The sequence below is a fragment of the Nyctereutes procyonoides genome, unplaced genomic scaffold (assembly GCF_905146905.1).
Source record: "Nyctereutes procyonoides isolate TBG_1078 unplaced genomic scaffold, NYPRO_anot_genome, whole genome shotgun sequence".
NCBI lineage: Eukaryota > Metazoa > Chordata > Mammalia > Carnivora > Canidae > Nyctereutes > Nyctereutes procyonoides.
The window spans coordinates 61,443,264-61,464,659 of record NW_026575121.1 but is presented as its reverse complement, the minus strand read 5'-3'; positions in this window follow the sequence as shown (position 1 = coordinate 61,464,659).

Here is a 21,396-nt window from a genome sequence, read left to right as displayed (position 1 = left end):
TCACAGTAAAGGCATGATGGAAGGTGAATTTTAGGAAGAACAACCTAAGAACAATACAAAGTTTAGGTATTAGAAAAAATATACATTGAATTTAGGATAATTAATTAGGATTTATTTCAAGAATCTAAATATCAGCTAGGCTGGCAGCATTGGGGGAAACAAGTAGCCATTGCAAAAAGATGTTGTAAAAGCAGAATCTTAGATATTAGAAGTGAAAAAAATGTGTCAATGAATATGTGGAAATTTCAAGCTAGGCTGGATAGGAACAAAAAAACCAGAGTAAGCAGGTATGGGACTCAAAACACAGTGTAATCGCTGCTGGCAAAAGGGTCCACATAAATAATGTGGAATCTATGGTATTTTTTTTCTGGAAATCCTTATAGTAGGACATACATAGTTAAATAGCACAAAACCTTACCGGGAAAATCAAAATTGTGGAGCAAGATTGAACTCACATTTGTGAAATTATGATTTTTTATGCTCAAAAAAATAAAACAATACTCAGAACTCTCTAAGTATTTTTTTTAAGAAGGGAAAGTGCCAAGGGAGAGAGAGAGAGAGAACCTAAGCAGATTCCATGCTCAGTGTGGAACCTGGGGGGGGGGGGGCTCCATCTCACAACCCTGAGATCATGACCTGAGCCAAAATCAAGAGTCAGACACTTAACTGACTGAGCCACCCAGGTGCCCCAGTAGTTTTTTATCCACTAAATAAGTAATAAATACTGAATAAGAAACAGCAACCAATTAAGGAAACATCAATAACATGTACACATATATAGTTGGTAATAATAATTATAAGAAATTAATTTTTTGAGGTACACAAAAGCTCCCATTGCCTTATTCCCCTCAGCACATGGCAGGAAGTCTTCCCACTTCGACAAAGACTAATTGCTCAAAGGAAAGTAGAAACGGAATTCCACCCATCAGTAATTTCCCTTCCATGAAACACATACTTTCATCTGTTCCCAAGTCTTCCAAAATATTAGTTTACCTCAGTGGTAAAGGGAAATATCTACAGATTGTCATCTCGTTTTTGAGAGCCATTCAGAAAGAAAGAGACATACTACAGGCTTGGGACCAGGAACAGATTTAATTCATTTAAAAAAGGCACAAGCCAAACTGTTCATCTCTGGTACATAAAAAATTACCACTGTTGTTGTTAAAACCATATGTTTTAGGTAAGGGGACAGGTTTTGTATTCACTCTGACATTTGTTCTGAGGAATGTTAACATACTTAATGCGAGCATGTGCTTAGCAGCCATTTGTAAATTTGAAAAGTAACCCGGAGTTAAAAACAAATGAGTGAGGAAGATAAAGAAACCTCATCTGAGATATTTCTCAATTATCACTGTGTCTGCGTGTGAAAGCAGAAGTGAGGACCTGTGACATTTGTCATTATCCCAGAGCTTTAGGTATGCAGATTCAACCTTTAAAAGTTTGTTCACTCCCAAGGAATTAAAAAAAATAAAACCTTAAAAAATATTAAGCAGCTATGAGGTGGATTCTGTAGAGGCTTTGGTCGCTGGAAGTGACAGTGATTTGCATCTTTCAGCTGAAACTGAGCTCAGTTCCTTAGTCCTGGATTTAAAGAAACAACACTTTCCGTTTTCTATTGACGTAGAGCATAGGAAGCAAAGGTGAAGGATAGCAATGCACATTAAATAGAATAGAGTACAAAGCAGATGTGCTCATCTTGATGAAGGAAAACCAAGTGAAGACAACTACATAACTTCCACCCATTAATGGGTGACCAGTTCCCCAGAACCCCCTTACCTTGACTTCATTCAATCACTATTCCTTCTCCCTACCCCCGAGTCACCATAGGCACCAACCTCTAGCATGCTAGATTTATTTTGTCTTCATTTGAACTTATAAATGGACTCACAAAACAAAAACAAAAACAATAAAAAAATAAATGGACTCACGTGTATTTTGCATACAATGGATGCTTAAGTTGACCAATACATTCTTTTGTGTTTGGCTTCTTTCCCTCAGCAATAGGTCTGAGACAAATCCACACTATTATGTAGAACAATAGTGTATTCATTTTCATGACCGGTAGCATTCCATCGTATGAGTAGGCCACAATTTATTTATCCACACTCTTGTTGATGAGTATTTTTATTGTTTCTAGTTTGGGCTAACTAATGCTATAATATTATAGTTACCTTAACTGATAGGAACTTTCTAGACAGGATAAGTCTATGAGAGTATGTTAAGGACAGCTGGTACATAGTAGGACTGTTCTTAGTACATCAGTACTTCATTTATTTATTCCAGACTCTAGATTACTGAACTATTTGAACTCACCTGACCAGATCATGCTACCTCAATAATAGTTTGTTATGCTCTTCATCCACTGTAAAATACCCATTCATCGCTCAGATGGTAGGCCCCAACTTTGTGGGGTAGCCTTCCCCGACTTGGATTAGCATCTTTGGAAGACTGTTTTCATTCACTTTTGTATCTCATTGACTTTATATAGTGCCCAAGTAGGTCTTAATAACTGTCAAATAAATGAAATCTATGTTCTGATGTTTTCAAATCTAAGAAAACACTGTTGTGGATAAAAAATATAGTAATTTAAGGGAAAAGTTAATAAATATAAGAAAAATAAGTAAATAACCAAGAATAAAGAGTTATAAGTAATTAATGACTATATTAGCATAATAGTATGTGAAAAGCGGTTGAGTAAAAATCCACTAGCATTTTATTTATTCAATTAAAGTTTAAAAAAAAAGATTCAACACCTTGAGGGCATTCTATAAGTTTCACATTCTTCTGTTAACAATTCCTGACATAAAATTATGCTGTAATAATAATCACCACAAACACAGATACAAACATAGCTACAACTACCCCATATATTTTTAACAAATGTATATACTCCCCTTCTTATGTTATAATCTGCCAACAATTCCTTTCAAACTCTGGTTTTTCAAGGATTAAGATATACGTTATAGAATTCTTGAATTCAAAAACTGTCAGCTTGTAAGAAGGATAACTTCATGTCATTTTGCATTAAATTACATAGTGTTTGAGTGGCAAAATGTCAGGTGCTTTCTAGACATTTAGCATTTCATACATTTTTCAAGGTTTTAGGTATATTTCAGCAATTTTTGAGTAAAATAATGGGACCTCTTTCTGCATACAGTGAAAGCTTTGACAGACATACTTTGGCATAGCAATGATAAATATTCCTAAAGGGTAAACTTCTACACAAAATAATTTATCATCATTGTGAGCTTTTATATAACATAACAAGTCTTCCTGAATGATAGATTTGTTTATATTATTTTGTTTTAATAGACTTTGAAGAAGAGAGATAATCCACGCAATCCTGCACAGATGTCAAGTGTTAGAGTAATGTTATGTTTGTATTTAGAGAGCTATTTTTTGCCAGATAGGCAATAGCTTTATTATATATTTTTTCTTACAGAAAATCTCATTAAAATGAAATCCCAGTTCTACTTAACATGCTGTATAATGAGAACCATACCAAATAACATTATATCTTGTTTAACACTGCACTGAAAACAGAGACCAACAAGTTGTTTGGTTTTAGGATACCATGGACTTTGAAAATCTTGGTGTTTGATATTTAGTAATGCTCTTGACACTCATTACGTATAACCTGAGATTTTTATACAAATTCAAGGTGTTAGTAGAACAAGCTCCAAAAATGAGAGAGGGGGAAGCAGAGGGAGGTAGCAAACTCATAAAAGTAAAAATTGCTCGAGAAATTACTGAGCGCTTGTGCAATAACACTATACCAGAAGGTCTTGGCAGACAAGTAAGGGAAAGAATAGTGAAATAAAATACATATGTAAATACAGAAGTATGAGCCCAATTCTTCCAACATCCGAGTTGGAAAGCCGATTTGACCCCAATGGAAGGCATTTGGTGCCACTTTTCATGAATGGTAAAAAGTGATCCTTGGTTTACGCATGACCAAGTGGGCTGGGTGGAGAGTGTCAGGGGTGGCTGGGAGCTCTGTGCTCTTCAGAGTCCCTCACCCCTCTGGGCAGATAGCTTAGGTGAAGAGTATCGCTGGCAGGAAGGTGGTGTTAGAACATCATGATGCAGTTTTGTTTTTTTTTTAAGAAAACATTCATTAAACATTTCTCATGTATCAAATGTGCTGGTGCTTCACCTGCTTTATCTCACTGAATCTTCACAAAGATTCCAATGAATACTTACTATGACTACTTTTTTTTTCATTTTAGATATGAGAAAATTGAGGTTTTGGGGGGAGTTTAAGGTTTCAAGCAGGCAAATAGTGGACTTTGCCCTTAAACCCAGACCTTCTGATAACAAAGGGGACACCACAACAAACCCGTCTGTCTGCCAGGGGGCTGAGAATCCATATTGTAGAAAGTGAAATGTGGCTTCCGTGAGGGCCACAGGCTAGATAATGTTTTTCTTTCTTTCTTTCTTTCTTTTTTTTTTTTAGATAACGTTTTTCTATTAGATCGAGAAAACAGAAGGCAGAGGTGGTATTTGATGGCAAAAGATGGGCAGATACCACTAAGTAATGTTTGTGTATTCCAGGCACAATTCTTACATACAAATACACTGTACTGTATTCTCTTTTGTAGGAAATTTTACAGCAATATGATAAGAGTGAAATTCACAACAGGCTATTTTGGTTAACTCTAAGAGTTTTATTTAATTTTAACTTTTAAAAGATTATATTTATTCACGAGAGACACACAGAGAGAGGCAGAGACACAGGCAGAAGGAGAATCAGGCTCCCTGTGGGGCTGCCAGGATCCCAGGATCACGCCTTGAGCCAAAGACAGATGCTTGCTCAATCAAGTGAGCCACCCAGGAGCCCCTTTATTTTATGTATTAAAATATTTAACTTATTTATTTGAGAGACAGAGAGAGCACAAGTGGGAGGAGGAGCAGAGGAGAGGGACAAGGAGACTCCCCACAATGTACAGAGCCCAACGTGGGACTTGATCTCAGAACCTTGAAATAATGACCTGAGCCGAAAACAAGAGTCAGACACTCAAACCTACTAAGCCAGGCAGGCACACTTCTAAGAGTCTTTAAAACAATTTAAGAATTACATGTAAACAGTATACATGTGTATTTTAAAGTTACTAAAAGGATTCATGTAGGTTTAATCTTAAAAAATTTGTTTCTCATATCATGTTTCATATTTCTATTTCCATGAAATTTGGGTGATTTTAATGAGGGATGGGGGCTACATTCATATCTAAAATGTTATCCAAGGAAGAAGGGAATTTGTGAATGAGAGCAACAGCATTGTATGTCTACCCAAGTGTGTTTTTTACATTTGAAAATACTTTGATATCTATTATCTTCTCTTTTTTTAAAAAAAAAAGTATTTATTTATTTATTTTAGGGAAAGAAGCCATGGCGGGGAAGAGGAGGATCTCAAGCAGACTCTGCAGCTAGTGCAGAGCCTAGTGTAGGGACTCATCTCACAACCCTGAGATCATGACCTGAGATGAAACCAAGAGTTGGACACTTAACCAATTGCCCTACTCAGGCACCCCAATGTCTGTTATCTTCTAATAATGTACTGTGTGACAGGGGTCATCATCTCTGCTGTAAAAGTGAAACACAGACAGAGAGCAGGTTGGCGATTTACCCAATGACTTTTAAAAAGTATATAAAGAGGACTTATGATACAAGATCTTTTGACCCTATTTCAGGATTCTTTTTCCTATACTGTGCTGGTGTCCTTCATTGTTCTGAATTTAAATTTAAAGAAACTTAAAAAATGTTAACACAAATTGATATATTTCTTTTTTGACAGCAGCACATATAATCAGATGTTGTCCATTTGTTGAAGTGGGCTTCTAAATACAAGATGTTTTACCCACTGAAAATGGTTGCATATCACAAAATCATCTGTAAGTTGCTTGTTTGGATTTAGAATGTATTTTCTTTATATTGAAATATCTTAGAAATGATGGTTAAGTCCCCAGCTGGTCTACAAAAGTCTGTCCGTATATCCAGTAGAAATATTTATACAAATGGCACCAAAAGGCATGAATGAGGATATTCTCAACAGCATTATTTGTAATAGCCCCAAAATGGAAACCCAGATGTCTTCCAGCAGTAAAAAGGATAAAGAAATTATAGGGTAGTCATATAAGGAATTCTATAGACCGATGTAAGGAGTAAGACACTGCCAGGTGTAATGACATGGCTATATCTCACAAACACAGTACTGAGCAAGAAAACCTATTCACAAAAAAACATGAATGTTGCATAAGCTAATATATATAGAGCTCAAAAGCAGGTAAAATTAACTGGTAGGAACAAGTCACCAGAGGGGATGCCTGGGTGGCTCAGCAGTTGAGCATCTGCCTTTAGCTCAGGGTGTGATCCCAAGGTCTGGGATCGAGCTCCACATGGGGCTCCTTGTAAGGAACCTGCTTCACCCTCTAACTATGTCTCTGCCCCTCTTTCTGTGTGTGTGTGTGTGTGTGTGTGTGTGTGTGTTTCATGAATAAATTAAAATAATAAAATATCTTTTTTAAAAAAGTCACCAGAGTAATTGCCTCTAGGGAAGGGGGCCTAGGGAATGACTGGGAGAGGCCATAGGGGACTTCTGGAATGCTAGTAATATTTTACTTTTCTATGCGGGTGGTGGTTCCACTGATGTATTCACTTATGATCTGTACAGTTTTCTAAATGTGTACATTTGAATTTAAATGTTTATTGAAAAGTAGTCCACCAAACATCTAGCAGAACTAAAGAACATCTATTTTCATCTTCCCTAAACCTTCCCTGCAGCCGCCCATCTCTGCAAGGCTCTTAGGTGCTCCTCTGGGAAAGATATGAGGGTAGAAAGGTAAGTGACTCCATCAGATAGGAGGTAGAGGGAAGAGTGAGAAAAGGCATCCTTAGTGCAAATCTCAGGTGTTTGAAGGAAAACAATCTGATTAAACAAATGCATGTACTAGGTTAATGACTGTCAACTCATGACCTTAACCAGATTGATTTGTAGTTTAAAAACATTGTGACTTGGGCAGCCCGGGTGGCTCAGCGGGTTAGTGCTGCCTTCAGCCCAGGGCATGACCCTGGAGAACGGGGATTGAGCCCCACGTCGGGCTCCCCATATGGAGCCTGCTTCTCCTTCTGCCTGTGTCTCTGCCTCTCTTTCTCCCTCTGTGTCTCTCATGAATAAATAAATAAATAAAATCTTAAAAAAATAAACAAAACATTGTGATTTGTCTTGGTGAGGGTGTGCAGAAACTGGACCCCTGGTGCACTGCTGTTGAGACCGTAAAATGCTTCAACTGCTATGGAAAACACTATGGAAGTTCCCCAAAAAAACTCCAAAAACAAACCATTGAAACTGGAACTACCATATAATCTAGAATCTCCTTCCTGGATACACACTCAAGAAAGAACGGAAAGTGGGGTCTCGAAGAGATATTTGCACATCCATGTTCATAGCAGTGCTATTCATAACAGTCAAGAGGCAAAAGCAAACCAAATGGCCATCAACAGAAGAATGGAGAAAGAATATGTGGTATAAACACACAAGGGAATATTAGTCTTAAAAAGGAAGGAAGCCTTGCTACAGGCTGTCACATGGATGAATCTTGAGGACATTAGATCACATAAAATAAGTTAGTTGCAAAAAGATAAATACTGTTTTGATTCTACTAATATGGGCTATCTAAAGTAGTTCAAGCTCAAAGAGGCAGAAATAAGGGTGGTTACTTGGCGACAGGGTAAGGGAAATGGGAATTTGTCTAAAAGGTGGAGAGTTTCAGTTTTGTAAGATGGAACTGTTCTGGAAATCGTTGCACAACCATGTGAATGTATCACAGGGACCCTGAACTGGCCAGAGGTGCTTGTCTACCACTGAAATTCTGCCCTTAACTTCTTGGTTTCCATGACTTTGTTCCTGTCATTCCTGGCTTCTGGGATACTGTTTCCAAGTTCTTTCTGATGACATCTCACCAGTACCTTGAAATCTAGTTGAAATGTCTTCATGAGAGGCCCTCCTACCATTAAAAACTACCAGAGCACTTTGTAGTATTTTATCTAAAACATCCCACTTTTTGTCTGAATAAATTTTTTACTTTCTGCAGTTGTGAGGAGTGAGGGGAGTTGTCAGAGAAGCAGGAATGGATCTTTGCAATTAAGGGTAAAACAGGCACACCGAGGGGAAAAAAAGAGGAGCTTGAGAAGAAAGGGAATAAATGAGGATTTTAACTATTTAATATATAATTCAACTTTTTCAATACTTTGCTGAAAGTTGATCTTAGAGGCTGGGATCTCTGTAGCTGAACTGGCTCCTGAGAAACAGGGGTGACTAACAGAGCCCCTGAAACCATTAATAGTAAGGAGAAGCCTGGGGGAGGGGCACCTCATATAATTCCTCCCCTTTTCTCAGGGTAGGAAAACATAGACTTCCAAGATGATTCGCAGTCAGAACCCTTCTAAATTAGTTATAATAGCTAACATTTTCATCTACAAACTTAATGAGCACACTTTCAATACTATCACCCAAGTTGATGATAAAAATTGTCCTATCAACTCAAGAAGGAATGGATATGGATGTTAAACCTTCCCTTAGTACTGTAAACTATGTTACTAACAGCCAAATGGTCCACTTTACAGACTTTATCTTTTTAGGTGGTCTAGTGGTATTCTTGGATTCAACAGATCTGAAGATGTTTACAATGAAATATTTCTTATATAGTAAAAAAATTTCATTTTATAACCTTCTTGGTTTATTTCCCCCTGTAGGCTTTTCTAGTTAATGAGAAGCAGAAAACCCTCACTGAAATAATTTTGAGACAATAGGCTAGTGAAATCTTATGAAGACATTTTCTTTCTGACTCAATGACCATTCCAGGGAAAGAAACTATAGTGCACATTCCTTTTACCTTTCAAGGCTGATGGAGATGAAAGGAATCCATGATATTAGAGCAATTCCACATCTTCTCCAAGGCAAAAAAGGGCATGCCATTCTTTTTAACCAATGTACGCTGGTTTGATACTTAAAAGCCAGCATGGGGAACACTTGAAAACAAAACGTGTCATTAAAGAAAATTATATACCACCAAGTAGCAAGTTCAGCACCATTTTTAGTTCCATGTTGAGAGAAATGGTGCCAAATTTTGATCTTGTCTCTGGGGACTGAGGTTGCTATCACAGCTACTATTATTTCTACTGGCATGCCTCTGTTCTTAGATACTGCCAAATATGGATGGGAAGGAGGGCTGGTGACAGCTGGTGACATGGTCCAGCAGTCTGCCAGAACCTTAGAGCAAATTACAGGGGATGTTGTAAAGTGAACACAGAAGCAAGCACCCAAATGTAACTTATGCCACCAGAACCCTGAAGAGTGACACTCTGAGGTTTTGGCAACCTGGAGAAAAAATAAGAGATAATATGAGAACCAGAGTCTGGTTCAGAAAAAATGGGCTTAACAAAATATCATCCTGAAAATGTCTGCAAGTCGGTTCTGCATATGCCTCCCAAACCCTGAAAGTCCATGGAGGTAAGCTAAGGTCTAGAGTTTTCTTGTCTTGTAAATCACCTCATATCCACCATGGTACAGTTTCCCAAAAATAATCTTTCTGAGAAAGAGTCATTAAGAACATGTTATCAGAAGTTGCTGGAAAAGAAAATCGGAATCTGACCTTTTACAGTTAAGAGCACAGTTTTCAAGACAGATTGCCCATGGTGTCTTGTGGAACTTTGTTTATACTAAAAGAGAACCAAGTCCCAGTCTCAATTCTGGCTCTAACTAGTTATGGGACCTTGTCATGTCACTGGGCTTCTCCGAGGCTTAGTTCTCCCATTTTTATAAATATCAAAAGAACTTCCTCAAAATGATCTCTAAGGTCTCTTCCAGATTTAAATTCTTTGATACATCAATATGTTTTAAAAATGTCATTTGCTTTTATTAACATTATTGTTGTTATTTGAGCATTTATGTGCCAAGCATTCTATTACATATGCAGATTATATTGGTAAACTAGATAGACAGGACCCTTGGGAATGTCTTTTTAGATCCAAACTGTCTGCCACTTCCTATCTCAGAGTCATAACTGAACCCAGGACAGAAAGTCTTTGGCTAGGGATGCTATCACATTAGTAGGCACCAAAAATGTGAAGCCATCAAGAAAGGATACAGTTCCTAGGACTGGCACAGATAACAAAGACACTTGACCACTTATTTCTCATTTCTGTTGCTAGTATTACATTATTGTCCTCTGTTTTGACATTAATCTTAGTCGACATTTTCCTCCTTTCCATTATGACAGCCTACTGTTTTCAAGGCAAAAGTTCTTTAAAAGATACATGCCTGTAATTAATCATCTTACTGTTCTATATCCTAAGTAAATGGATATATCCTGCTTCAAAATGATCATAAAAATAACTGTATTGGGTTGGTTTTAGATATTGAAAGGTTGCTCTTCTCATTCCTTATTGTTAACTTTCTTTTACCCATTTCTTCTCATTTATAAATTTTGGCCTCAGGGAATGGAGCAGATAAAAAGGAAAAGCTAACTTCTTGGCTTAGAATTCTAAAATAGAATCTTCTTTTATTTCTAATCTAGGCACTCACTCAAGGAGAAAAATTGCTTTCTTTCAATTCCCAATGGCATCTGATTTGGAAGCTGATCAGAAAGGAGCTCAAGCTCTGAGGATGTATCACTGACCACCTTAGGGAAGGGGCAGAAACAGAGACCAACCTAAGCCCCTTTCTTGTTTTAAGCAAATGTTACATTAAAAACTAAGATATGATGATTCTCTAAACTTTTGACTTTCAGGATTTGGAAGGGCATTTGGGGAAATATTTTAGGACAGTGAAATGTAGGTCATAGCTTGTTGGCCTACCTACAGATGCACTTCCCTACTGCGTGGTTTTGCCTTTCAATGTAAGCATTTACCAAAGGATTAAAGAATTTTATGAAACCATTAAAGAACTAGCAAAAACATAAAGAAATACCTAAATAATCTTGGGGTGAAAAGATGTTTCTAAGCTTAACACTGAAAGTATACTAAAAGAAAAAATTTTTAACTCTTTCACTGAGTAAAAATTTAAAATTTATATGACAGTAAAAAATCATAAATTAAAATTGTTGTAGTACTTTGCTATGCATATGCTATATATATGTTAACTTGTTATATATGTTTTATATGGAAGAACACTTAAACTAAAAAATAAAGACCTTAATAGAAAAAGTAAAAGGGCAATATAAGGCAACTGATAATTTAAGTGACACTATAGATTTAATATATTAACTTGGAAAGACATGTTTCTAGCAGGTTTCTTGGGGTGGGTATATGTGTATGAATATATATGCATTTATAAATATATATGTAAATACATAAGAAATAAGTAGAGCCCATAAAAGTACAGACACATATTCATAGTGGGTATTGCTGGGGAGCAGAACTACATGTACTTTTTATTTTGTTCTTTGTATTAAAGTTTCTTTTTGGTGAGTGATGAGTGCATGTTACTATAACAATAAGAAAAAACTCACTTTAAAGAGTTAAACTTACAAAATTAAACTTCAAAGGAAAACAGGATATTCAGAAAGCCCTGCATCCTCTTAGTTGAGGCAGAGACAAAGCAATAATTCTTCTTCTGATAGGAATCTCATTTTCTGAATGTGTGAAAACTGAGACTTGGGAAAAAATATTTTATAAATTGTGAATTAATTTCTTCCTCTGTTAACTTTCTGGATTTAATTTGCTGGTATATGGTGAAGTTAAGAACACTAAACATCTTAAAATTTCCCAACTTATACCAAATAATATTAATGGATTAATATTTATATACTGTGTACAATGTATTTACCACTGTGGTAAGTTCCAAGGAAGTAAACAAAAGTATTTATTATATGTTAAATATTCAATAATCCAAACTTTCTACCAAGTCAGTCTGGCATGACTCAACAAACAATGATGATTTGGTAACTTCCCAAGTCAAGAATCTCAACAACATAAACTCATTGTTTCATATTTTCATGTAACATGTAATCTTCAATAGAGATAATACTATTGGCCCACCATCAACAAAGTGTGCATTTTGCATAATGGTAAAAGATTCATACTTCACAGAAATTTGAAAACTCTGGTTACAATCAGAAATCACCAACAATGAGCTAACTTAAATCTATATAGGATTAAATCTGTTAATTGTCATTTAGTATTGATGACACTATACAACTAACATTTTTTCAGTGTTTAACACTTTCCAGGTACCAACCTAAGCACTTAATCATTATCACTATTTAACTTCTTGAAAAATTTAGGTTTGGAGATTATGCAACTTGCTCCAGGTCACATAGCTTGTATGGGGATTCCAGCTCTGCTGTCTGGCTAGAAAGTGCCACATTGCATCTTCATTAAATATTTTATACATTTAGCTACTAAGCAATAATAGACTAATGAAAAAGAGCTAAGCACTAGTAAAATAGTTTAAAATCATATACTTATAAAAATATGTGAATACTTAAAAATCCACACTTGAAAACTATTCAGTGCAAAAATACACAGAAAATAGTCAACACATCAAGCCAAAGCATATGCAGATGGATAGGATGAAACCTAAAGGATCAAACTCATCTTTTTTCTGTTACTAGTTCTTCATATATGGCAAAACAAAAGTTCAACTGTTAGATCTAATAACTGATGAATTGTTAAACTTGTTAACTTTGGGGAACAAAAGAAAATAGTTACTTATTCATAGGTACTTTTGTTGTGCTTGATCACTTAATCCATAACAAATCAGCAGTTTCATGAGATAGGTATTCTTCCATTTAAAAAAGAGAAAGAGAATGGGGTTCAAAAAGTCTGAGCAACTCATATCTAACTGTAAACAACAAAGTTACTTGCTTCTAGGCCCAAATGACCCCAAAGTTGCACTAGGCATAGGCTAATGTCAATGTAGGAAAGCACAATTAGGAAAATAATGAACTGTACTTTAAAATAATGTTTATGTGTGCTAAAAAAAGTTTATGTGTGCTGACCACAGATTACTACACTTATCTAAGTTAAAGATCAAACTAGCTTTCTTGTATGAAATGCAAGATTTAGTCATGAAAACATTTGCAAAAGTGTAAAATAATTTGCTTTAAAATATCTATTTGGAGATTTAAGAAAGAAATAACTCTTTGATCATAATATATGCACTCATTTTTCATGACTAAAAGTCTAGTAATAGAAGATAAATTCTGATTTTTCCAGAATTTTGGAGTGAAAAGATTTTATAGGTTAAAAGGAAAAACAGTATGCTTAAGATAAATATCTGAAAATAGACATTTTAGTTTCTACTTTTTTGCATCACAACATACAATACTCCAACAAGGCAACACTTCCAGGTTGTTAAAATCTTCTCTTTTAAATGTTTCTTTTAAAAAGTAGGAATTTAGAAAAGTATCACAGTGAACTATAATGGAAGATCCATAGCACCTAAAACCATTTCATATAAAATCAGAAGCAGAAGCAGAAGCATTTTTAATGTACATTTGTGCTACTTTTATGATACATACTATATTCTCATCATCCTTTAAGTTCCTACTTCATAGAATCATAGATTTTAAAGCTATTTAAAACTACCTAGTCCAATAACTTCATTTTTTAAAAGGGGGAAATTGAGATCCAGAGAAATCTGACTGATTTCTCCATGACTGTTTTGTGAATTAGTGCCTGAGTGGCAAATTAACCCCAAATTTTCTGATAAAGAGTCCAAAGCTTATTACACTATACCACCATACCGCCTCTATTTCTATTTTGGATAGTCAAGTAGTAACTATAGCATGTTTAAATCCTTGAAGCAAACATTTCAGAAGTTCCTACTCTTCTGTTGAGGAAGTTAGACATATTTTTGGTCTTAATACTTTAGTCTTAATATTTATCCTAAATATATACTGGTCAGAATAAGCAACCTCCTGATAAAAGGTGGCCCCACCTACAATGTAAAGTACCCTTAGGGAGTACTCAAAACAGTAATAACATATTTGGATACTGATTTACAATTTACAATGTCATTTCACTTATTATATTAGCCAAATACTCTCACCTAAGTTTGTTTTTAAAAGTTTGTCTTATTGAAGTATAACTTAAATACCATAAACTAGAGCAAAACTCTTTTAAAATGCATGGTTTGAGGGTTTTTTTGCTGTGCTTTTTGGCTTAAGACAACAAGGATTTACTAGCAGTCTCTGTGAATAGGAATTTGGGAGGGCTTAGTTGGATGCTTCTGGCTCCAACACTCTTGTAAAGTTGCAGTAAGCTGTGAGCTATGGTATAGGGTAACCTGAATGTTTGAGTGGGGCTAGCGGATATGCTTGGAGGGCGGTTCACTCACTCGGCTCTTGGAAATAGGCCTTAGTTCCTCTACCCCGCAGACCTTTCCACTGGGCTGCTTGAATATCCTCACAAAATGTTAGGTGGATTCCCCAAGTTCAAGGAGTTATGAAAAACATAATACATCTGCACAACATTACACTTACAATCAAGATACAGAACAGTTCTTTCATCTAAATGGCTCTCAGGAACTCACCACCCTTCTGCCCCTAGAAGTGTGTTTGGGTTTGTTTCGCATTACTTCGTGAAATCCATTTCAGCCACAGACACAGCTACAAAAATATCCATATACTGGATTACTACATAAACTTATTTCTTGTTATGCAATTCATATTTTTATTTATTTATTTGACAGAAAGAGAGAGAAAGAACAAGCAGGGTAAGTGGCAGGAGGAGGAGGAGAAGCGGGCTCCCTGGCAGGCTCCATCCTTAGACCCTGGAATCCTGACCTGAGCTGAAGGCAGACACTCAACCAACTGAGCCACCCAGGCGCCCTACGTATTACATATTTGAATAATTGTGCATCCGAGGCAGGAAAGACCTTCCATATGCATGTGAGGAGAGACTGGATGGAAGGCTAATCTTTCCAACAAACTCGTTCTAATGTAACCTGCTTAGAAATGGTATCATTCTCCAGTTTTAAAATTTTTCTTCATCACTTTGTTGACCTGGAGTTCCTGCTCCTATTCTAGATGCTGCTATGGTTTGGCTTTCTTCTATTGCAAATGCATCAATTTTATGGAAAGCCCACTAGTGAGGAACTCTTCTTCCTTCTTGTGATCTACAACACGGTATCTTTCTCCTTCTGCAAAGGAGAAACTTGGCTTTCTATTACTGTTGATTAGTATGTATTTTCTAGAACTTCATGTAAATGGAATCTCAGAAAATATAACTTGTGTAAGGCCTCTTTACTCAGCATGTTTTTGAGACTCATTCCTGTTGTGTGTATTGATAGATCATTCCTTTTTATCGTTGAATAGTGTTTTGTTATATGGAAATACTACAAAAAATAACTATTAGTATACTTGGAATTTCACCAATAAAACATTTGCATAAAATGTTTGTCTTATGTAAACACCTATGTAATATCTTTATTGTACAAAGTCTAAAATATTTGCTACCAAGACCCTTAAAGAAAAAGTTTGCAGACCTCAAACTAGCTGAATGATTATGAGTGGAGAGCTTGCTAGAAATGGAGAATAACAAACAATACCCTGTAACTATTGAATCAGAATTTGGATTTTACCAAAATCCCTAGATAATTCATATCAAAGTCTGAGAAGCCCTGTTGTTTTCCTTTTCTTACAAAAAAAAATGACATATCCATGTCGTTCAGAAAATTATTACTGGTATCTAAACCTCATAAAAAAACACACTATTGAGACATATGCAGGTTGACAATTCTAAGTCTTATTTTAAAATTCTCTTTTAGGGATCCCTGGGTGGCGCAGTGGTTTGGCGCCTGCCTTTGGCCCAGGGCGCGATCCTGGAGACCCGGGATCGAATCCCACATCAGGCTTCCGGTGCATGGAGCCTGCTTCTCCCTCTGCCTGTGTCTCCGCCTCTCTCTGTGACTATCATAAATAAATAAATAAATAAATAAAAAATTTAAAAAAAAAATTCTCTTTTAGATATTATTTTACAATCTTAAGATATAAAATAATTTAAAAAAATTCCTTGTTAAAGCAATTTCCAAAAGAGCAAATGTAGCACTAATAAAAACCGTTCTGTCTTCTGTACAAGGATGTACCCGTGATTAGTAGAGATTATCAGAAGATTATCTTCATGCATGTGATCAACAAAACCAAAAGGTCAGTGGGGTTTTAATTTACCATATGCTGCAAAATTCATGCTGCAAACCTACTTGGCACGTGCTTTCATTATACATACTTTAAATCAACAAATTAGAAGTTAGAGAACAAATCCTTCATTTACATTCCTATTAACATTTCTTCAATAAGTGCTAGAATAAGAAGATTTTTCTCTTCTTTATGCAAAATAGCATGGTAACGATATTTTCAAAGCCAGAGAAAACTAATTTATATGTAATTGTTTTAAATTTGCTATAAGCCTTAACAAATGACATTTTATTACTAAACTCAGATGTGGGATCCCTGGGTGGCGCAGTGGTTTGGCGCCTGCCTTTGGCCCAGGGCGCGATCCTGGAGACCCTGGATCGAATCCCACATCGGGCTCCCGGTGCATGGAGCCTGCTTCTCCCTCTGCCTATGTCTCTGCCTCTCTCTCTCTCTCCCTCTGTGTGACTATCATAAATAAAGAAAAAAAATTACTAAACTCAGATGTTCAGTTTGTAATTATCTCATATAACAAACGGCTGTAACTTTTTGGGTTTCCTAGTCAATGAAACTATATTTATGTAACTACTTTTTCAGCTAAAGAGTTTCATACTTTCACTGATTTAATTCTATCAATTCTAAGTTACTATTTGAGACTCAATAAAATTCTTCAAAATAAAGAAAACTAAATTTCTTTATTTCATTAGTGCTAACCAGAAAATAGCAATTTTTTCTTTTCAAACTATCTTTTCTAGAATTTCTTTATTCACTTTGTATCTTTTTGCCCACATGTTAGTTCTAAATATATATCTGAACTCTAAATGACTTCTGTTCATATTAATAGTCCATAACAAGCTATTAGATCTTCCTTACAACAAGCAACAATATGCCAAAACACTTGTTCTGTATTTTGGTACTTTCACAAAAGAACTTATGATTCCCCCAAAAAAGGAATTATAAAACCATTCCTTCATTAATATAGTGTTCTCTACTCATATAACAAAATTCAGCAATAGAAACTGTACAAAGAATTATTCAAAATCCAGGAGTTTGGGGGGTTTATTTAATCTCATTTGAAATTGTATGTGTATTATGCTCAAAACAAGATTTTTTTGGTCGCTTTAAGTCCTTCAGTTCTTTACTTAAATTAGTTCCACTTTGGAAAGTAAAAGTCCTTTCCATATTATTGTTAAAATCTTATCAGAAACCAAGTTAACATGAGAGTATATCTTTTTGTTTCTGTTTGGCATTCTACGCATACTTATTTCTCATTCTTCAGATAAAGTTGAATTTGTGAAAAAAACATAAAATAGATAAATTAAATACTATAATATCTAATTTAGAAATAACTTATCATTGATAAGAAACATATAATAAAAAGGATTACATTTAAAACTGTGTGCTCAGAGAAAAACCAAGAACCACATGATTCTCTCATTAGATGCAGAGGAAGACACAAAGGGATGGAAAAATATTCCATGCCCATGGATTGGCAGAATTAATATTATGAAAATGTCAATGTTACCCAGGGCAATTTACACGTTTAATGCAATCCCTATCAAAATACCATGGACTTTCTTCAGAGAGTTAGAACAAATTATTTTAAGATTTATGTGGAATCAGAAAATACCCCGAATAGCCAGGGGAATTTTAAAAAAGAAAACCATATCTGGGGGCATCACAATGCCAGATTTCAGGTTGTACTACAAAGCTGTGGTCATCAAGACAGTGTGGTACTGGCACAAAAACAGACACATAGATCAATGGAACAGAATAGAGAACCCAGAAGTGGACCCTGAACTTTATGGTCAACTAATATTCGATAAAGGAGGAAAGACTATCCACTGGAAGAAAGACAGTCTCTTCAGTACATGGTGCTGGGAAAATTGGACATCCACATGCAGAAGAATGAAACTAGACCACTCTCTTGCACCATACACAAAGATAAACTCAAAATGGATGAAAGATCTAAATGTGAGACAAGATTCCATCAAAATCCTAGAGGAACTGGGTGTTATTCTGTATGTTGGTAAATTGAACACCAATAAAAATTAATTTATTAAAAAATAAATTAATTAAATCCAAAAAAAAATCCTAGAGGAGAACACAGGCAACACCATTTTGGAACTTGGCCACAGTAACTTCTTGCAAGATACATCCACGAAAGCAAAAGAAACAAAAGCAAAAATGAACTATTGGGACTTCATCAAGATAAGAAGCTTTTGCACAGCAAAGGATACAGTCCACAAAACTAAAAGACAACCTACAGAATGGGAGAAGATATTTGCAAATAACATATCAGATAAAGGGCTAGTTTCCAAAATCTATAAAGAACTTATTAAACTCAACAGCAAAGAAACAAACAATCCAATCATGAAATGGGCAAAAGACATGAAGAGAAATCTCACAGAGGAAGACATAGACATGGCCAACATGCACATGAGAAAATGCTCCGCATCACTTGCCATCAGGGAAATACAAATCAAAACCACAATGAGATCCCACCTCACACCAGTGAGAATGGGGAAAATTAACAAGGCAGGAAACCACAAATGTTGGAGAGGATGAGGAGAGAAGGGAACCCTCTTACACTGTTGGTGGGAATGTGAACTGGTGCAGCCACTCTGGAAAACTGTGTGGAGGTTCCTCAGAGTTAAAAATAGACCAGCCCTACGACCCAGCAATTGCACTGTTGGGGATTTACCCCAGAGATTCAGATGCAATGAAACGCCGGGACACCTGCACCCCGATATTTCTAGCAGCCATGTCCACAATAGCCAAACTGAGGAAGGAGCCTCGGTGTCCATCGAAAGATGAATGGATAAAGAAGATGTGGTCTATGCATACAATAGAATATTCCTCAGCCATTAGAAACGACAAATACCCACCATTTGCTTCAACGTGGATGGAACTGGAGGGTATTATGCTGAGTGAAGTAAGCCAATCGAAGAAGGACAAACAGTGTATGTTCTCATTCATTTGGGGAATATAAATAATAGTGAAAGGGAATATAAGGGAAGGGACAAGAAATGTGTGGAAAATATCAGAAAGGGAGACAGAACATAAAGACTCCTAACCTGGGAAACGAACTAGGGGTGGTGGAATGGGAGGAGGGCGGGGAGTGGGGGTGAGTGGGTGACGGGCACTGAGGGGGACACTTGACGGGGTGTTATTCTGTATGTTGGTAAATTGAACACCAATAAAAAATTAATTTATTAAAAAAAACTGAGTGTTCCTCTGAGAAATAAAAAAATGAGAAAGATTATGAAAAGAGAAATATAAGCAAAAATATATAAAAGGGTAGCTAAGTTGAAATTCTAGGTTTAAATATAGGTGTTTGGAGAATACATAAGTTATAATGTAATAAGCCCTGATTTTTAGCAATCAAGTTTTTCATTCTGAAAGATACGCTTTCATATTTGCAAGGTAATATATGGAGAAAAATAGAAATCATTAATGATGCATGAGTCAGATCATTAGAGTAAACACCAATTACAATTATGGAATCTGCATCTGTTCATTATAACTTTGTCAATTTTCCAGAATATGAAGCTAGGCAGTTTTTATAAATGACGTAAATTGAAATGTGTTTAGAAACGGCTAAAGAATTCGTGCAACATGCAAAAAATGTGATGATACAGCTAAAAAGGAATTCACTCTTCTTCACATTACTATTTATATAGATGCCTCTTGGTTCTATATCTATGGATTTTTTTCTTACTCTGTACAATTTTGCCATTAAGAGACTGACTCAACATTCCATGAATGTTTAAAATTCTGACTACTTTTTCTATTAAAATACAAAACATCCCCACCAAGGTGTATAGAATGGTTTACAAAGAATCTAAATGACTTTAAAATTATGCATTAAATTGTCTGATGAAAGTGTGACAAATGTTGAGATGAATAATCTTCCTAAAGTCATCTGTAATACATGGGCTCAGCTTTTTGGAAAATCAGTGGACTTTGTAAGACATGTCATTTAGCTGAAAAGAGACTGTCTGGATTAATGAGAAAGAAAAGTCCCTTGGGGTATATCAAGTAGACCAAAAATGACAATATGAAACAAACAAACAAAGAAACAAAGGAATTAGCCCAAAGAAAGTTAAGCAGAACTTTAGAGATCAGATAAACATTTCCTGAAGTGTGTTCTATGGCACTATGGTCTCTAACAAACTGAGAAAATGGGTTTTATCATTAAATAAGCTTCAAAGATACTGAATATTCTCCTTCCTCTAAGAAATTCACAGTGTACAATAATAGTATATAAAAGTCTCTGTGAGCAAAGTGCTGGAAGAAATATCAACCTGACTTTTGTGCATGAAATTACCATCCCTTTTTGAAAATTGCAACACACATATTTTTCCACAGAAGACAATTTGAGAATGTTTTAATAGATAATTATAGATGTGAAAGCAGAAAATGTTAAAAGTGGCTCACATATGAAAAATTATTAAGTTAAATCATGACCTGAAGGAATTTAAGATAAAAAAGACAAACAGTAGAGAGTTAAGTCCTTCTTACAGTCATTATTCATTCATTCAACAAATATTTATTGATCACTAACTTAAGTGCCAAACATAATGCTTGGTACTGGGTATAGTTTTGGTTTTCTAAGAAGTTGCTCTGACCTCGCCTTCATATTTCCCCCAAAACACTAGGTATCTTTTTCAGAGATACCTGAATAAACTGCCAATTTCAACTCTAAAGTAATGATAACCCTGTTTCACAAGAACTTATATTAGTAAGGTAATAACCAAATCCTAGGAACAAATGCAAAAGTAAACAAGTGGGACTACTACAGACTTAAAAAACTGCTGCACAGCAAAAGAAATCATCAAAAACAATGGGGGATAATATTTTCAAATCATATATCTGATAAAAGGTTAATATCCAAAATAAAGAACTTACATAACTCAGTGGCAAGAAACAATCCAATTAAAAAATGGACAGAGCATATGAATAGATATTTTTTCAAAGAAGACATGCAGATGCTCACATATACATGGTAAGATCCTCAACATCATTAATCATCAGAGAAATGCAAATCAAAACTACAATGAGATATCACCTCACACCTGTTAGGACGGCTATTACCAAAAAGACAAGAAATAACAAGTATTGGAGACAATGTGGAAAAAAGGGAAATTTTGTGCACTGTTGATGGGAATGTAAATTGGTACAACCACTATGGAAAACATTATGGAAACTCCTCAAAAAATTAAAATATAACTACCATGTGATCCAACAATTCTACTTCTGG